We start from the raw sequence: 4,558 nt of genomic DNA on the forward strand, positions 1-4,558 counted from the left end.
GGTTGGACTCTGCCTCTGGGGTAGAGGCTGAAGGGGCATGCATCCCCTTGAGGGCTTAGCTGGAATCCACCCCCATAGTAGAGGCTGCAGGAAGCTCTGGGGGGGCATCTGCCCCCGCACCCACAGAAGGTTCCTGCCCTGCCATTGTTTTACATGAGGGCAGGGAAGATGATAAAGAAAAACAAAATATCCCGTGGGGCTGGTGAATCTAGTAGGAGTAAGCTGGGGCTGTGGGGCAAAAGGGGGAGAGGGAGAAAGGGGGCTGAAGCTCACTGAGCCACAGCCTCATAGAGAATTAAAACAACCAAAAATCTAGGAGGCCTATGTTTTGAGTGTGTGTGTGGGGGGTGGGGAGGGGAAAAAAACCCATACATACAAGGGCTGGGGAGAAACTCGAGCTGGCTTACTCAGCCACACAACCAACACCAGGTCAGGGGGAGTGGACCACAGGAATTACCACACAAGGGCATAAAACATACTTGGAAGGCTGTTGAGGCAGTTGTAAAAGATGGCTGGAGCATTGGAGGGGCTGTTTGTGGAAGATCTGTCCAGACGCCCCTCAGGCCTCCAGCCGGTCACTCAGCAGCAGGAAGGAAGACAAATCAGGATCAGATGCAGTGACATAGCTGTGGGGGAAGGTAGAAGCACTCAGTCAATTAGGAAGTGATCCAGTGCAGGTGTGGTGTCAGGTGGTGCAGCAGGGAATCTCCCTCTCTCCTGAGAGGGGGCAGCAGCAGCAGCAGCAGCGATGGTAGGAGCCTTCCAGTTCAGTCACTCAGGATGTGCTTCTGGTGAAAGTGGAGGTGAAGGTGGGGGTGGCCTGCCAAGGCAGCTGGGGCAGGCAAGGTTCCTTTAGGCTCCAGCAGCGATGGTAGGGCAGGGGCCCACAGGCAGCACAGGCTCCCTCCCCAGGCTGTCCCCCGACCACGGCATGGTGCCAGGCTGGGCAGCAGGCCGGAACAGGAGTGCAGAAGCTGGGGTGTGGTGCTAGGGTGTGGTGCAGTGTGGTGGACTCCTCCCTAAGGGGGCAGCAGCATGCAGCAGAGGACCCCCTCCCAGGGGGCAGCAAACAGCAGCAGCAGCCACCCAAGGCAGAAAGGGGTCCAACTTACTCCAAAAGCTCTGAGACTAAGCCAGCAGCTAATAGTAGCCAGAGGCAGGAAAGGACCTAGCCATCTTCTCCCCAGAAGCTCCTGAGACCAAGCTTGTAGCAACCAGCCACAGAAGCAGCAGCCTGGGACAGGAAGGGGCATGGCCAACTTCTTTCCAGAGGCTTCTCCCTGAGAAGCTCCTGAGAGCGTGTAGCCCTGAGCTATTTGCCAGGGCAGCTTTTTGTACTGCTGGGGACAGCACAGGTGCTGGCCCTGGGCTCTAGCTCTAGCTCCCCCTGGCTGCAGATCCGGGAGGAGTCAGGCAGGGTTATTTTGCCCCAAGGGGCACAATTTGCTCCTCAACAAAGTGCACGTCCAAGCACGTGCACTGAGGCAAACAGCCCTGGCTCCAATTTGCACCGCTTCTATTTGAGCTGCACCCCATGGGTGCATCTCCACAAGCGGGAACATGCGTTCCCCAGGGACAAATACCTGTGGCACATATTTGTGCTGCTGCTACTTCTCTCTAGGGAATGCCCCTGCACACACACTTTGGTGTGCAGCAAATTGCATCAAGTGGGTTAGGGGAGGCTGGGGCCAGCTCCAGGAGCCTTATCTGGGGTCCTGGGGGCCTCCCAGGGCTGGAGCAGTGGTGATCTGGGTTTGTGGAACCTGGCCAGCTCCCGGAGTGTGACTGGCCAGCTAAGCTCTATCTTCGGGCAGTGCATGTTGCTACCACATGTGCAACTCTGCTTTTTTTCTGGTGTGGGGTTTTTTGGCACCAGGAGATCCGAGTGTAAAAAAATGCCACTGTACTGCAAACTGGCAATGCAATGAATGCATGCATGAATGGCACTGCAGACCACATGTGCACACTTATCTGGACACGCCTCACAGGTAAACTGAATTTTTGCATCACTAACTTTTGACTCCCTAAGTTTACAGCCATAATAATGTTTGTTTAAATATTTTTTGTATTGTATATACATACATATATATATATATATACACACACACACACACACACACACACACACACACACACACACATGGGGGTGTATATGTATGTGTAGTTCATATATGATATATATACTTGTATTCTTTGGAAATATGTCAATTTCAAAAGTTTCCTTAAAATTAGACATGGATTGAAACCAAATTGATCTCTAATCATGGTGTATTTATGGTAGAGGTTTATATATGCCTTCCATTGTTGCCTCAGGTGGTGGCAACTCTCTTATCATAACCCTAGATATAATTTTTGCTATGCTTTGATAGAATTTTGTTCCAAATCTTACCTTGAAATTCCAGACATTTATATATTTCTTATGATTATGAAAAGTAACGAGGTTTTCTATGGGATTGAAAACATGCATCATACCAGCATTTTTAAAAGGTAATTAATATGACCTGAATTTATATGGGCCAGTAATCTGACCTCTACTCCAGAAATATATAGTGGAATAGTCAATAAAGTTGAAAAATAGAAGAATACCAGTCAACAGGGTTTGTTGATAAATAGATCTTGTCAAATTACCTTGATATTTTTTGACAAGATTACAGATCTAGTTGATAAGGGTAACTGTGTTGATATATTCTTCCCTCAAACCATTTGTCACATCGAATTCTGACATTATAGCTTAAATTAGATTGAAAGCTTTTTGCAGTAGGGGCCAAATCTTTGTGTATGATTGTACATCCATGTGGCCCTGACCCAAATTACCATATCAAGCCCTGTTAATGTTGACATAATGCAAATAATAAATAGGTAATACACACATGCATTTCCACGGCATTTCAAAATGAATATATGTCTCCTCTTTGTTTTTTGCCTTATACTGTTGCATGGAGTGTAGGGTTTGATTTTCTTCTCTTATGCATCATGTGTGCTTCATCACAATAACTCCTGAAATGATTCGGCAGTGCATGGAAAATGCTTTGGGTTCCTGTAGAATGAAAAATAAAATTAACATAGAAATAAGAGACATACATGATTAGTAAAGAAGCAAAACAGTTTTATATTAGGAAGCATCATAAATCATAATATTAAAAATAGAATTAAAGTGTTTACCATTTCCTGGTCAATACCTAGTACACCCTAGCCCAAGACTTTTGCCTGGATTGGATGCACTAAACTGTTATTTTAGGACCATAGATAAGGCAGAGGGCCTAAAATGATACTAGCAGTGCATTAACAGAACATGGCATAATGTACATAATATATGTCTAAAATAATTATGTTCAATCAGAATAAAATAAATTAGATTTTTAAAACACTCAAGCATTCAGAATATATACAAGTATGGTTAGTGTGTTCTGCAGTACATCAAACAGAAAATTAGGTCTCTTAACCATAAGGAAACATTTAGTAAATTAGCGTTATAGTTTAAGAACCAAATAACTGCAATCACTTGTTTTACACTGATACTGTAAATCCTGTATTTAGCTGATGTGCACAGATTGGACACACGTTATTTACGTTGTTACTAGGAAACCATGAACATTAGTTGGAGATAATCACATAGTAAACTGCACTGGAAGCAGTGGTAACTAGGAGGAAGCTGTACTAATATTCTTATTTTATGGCTTGATATTGTAAATGATATGCAAATAACTTGACTGTTATTGTCATGACTGTTGTGCAGTTATAATATTCTCTGCACTACCTCATTATTATTTTTAGGGTAGTTGCACACATGGAACTATGATTCTTAGGCCAAGAAATTATGGGCTTTTATGTATACTTCGGGAAAAGAACTGCAAAAGGGAAAAGACCAAAATTATTATAACTATGGTTCTAATGACTGCTATAGCAAAGGTTGCCTGTGTGTTTTCATTATATTTCATTATAATCTCCTGTTTTCAGCCACTTAGGAAGCTTATGAAACTTTCATCTTTCAGGCTAAATTTGTCCAGGCCAGTTATCTGCCAGAAAGGAATTTTTTTTCTAAATCTGAGAAAAGGAGTTAGTTCATTTTAGTTCAAGGGTGAGGGAAGTGGGGGGCATCTTTTCTTATAATGATGATTGTTTTAACTTCTTCTGAGTACAACAGTGGTCCAGGCAGAAATTCTATTTGACAAGAACAGGTCTTCAAAGGCATGGCATGAGTAGGAAAGCAATATACTGCTCTCATTTCTACTGATGAATGTTCCAAACCATCTCAGTACAGCTACTCTTTGCTTAACATCGCAGTTATGTCCTTGAAAAATGTGACTTTAAGCAAAGTGATATTAAGCTAATCCAATTACATCATAGTAGTTACCTACTAGCCAGCAGTGGCCAAACAACTTTATAACCGAACATTGCACAACTTTAAATGAGTATGTTCTCTAATAGATCAACGATGTTATGATGAAATCATGTCAACCGGGACAACGTTAAGTGAGAAGTACCTGTACATCTTATCTTCTCTTCTTTCCTTTCCAAATGTTTCACTCTTTCTATATGAAATGTCTCATCTCAACTC

General features: G+C 43.5%; 1 long non-coding RNA gene across 2 annotated transcripts in view; it reads left to right on the top strand.

The window, feature by feature from the left end:
• The first annotated feature begins 745 nt into the window (after window positions 1-745).
• Window positions 746-4,558, top strand: part of LOC102379356 — a 12,598-nt gene continuing 8,785 nt past the window's right edge. Inside the window, exons 1-3 of one of the 2 annotated variants that reach the window (XR_003094388.1) lie at window positions 746-803; window positions 1,877-1,988; window positions 4,429-4,465. This is a non-coding gene — a long non-coding RNA (uncharacterized LOC102379356). Of the gene's footprint in view, window positions 804-1,876; window positions 1,989-4,428; window positions 4,466-4,558 lie in introns of those variants that run through there. The other variant, XR_003094387.1, reaches the window with a different exon arrangement.

This window comes from Alligator sinensis, unplaced genomic scaffold, assembly GCF_000455745.1.
Source record: "Alligator sinensis unplaced genomic scaffold, ASM45574v1 scaffold248_1, whole genome shotgun sequence".
Taxonomy (NCBI): Eukaryota; Metazoa; Chordata; order Crocodylia; family Alligatoridae; genus Alligator; species Alligator sinensis.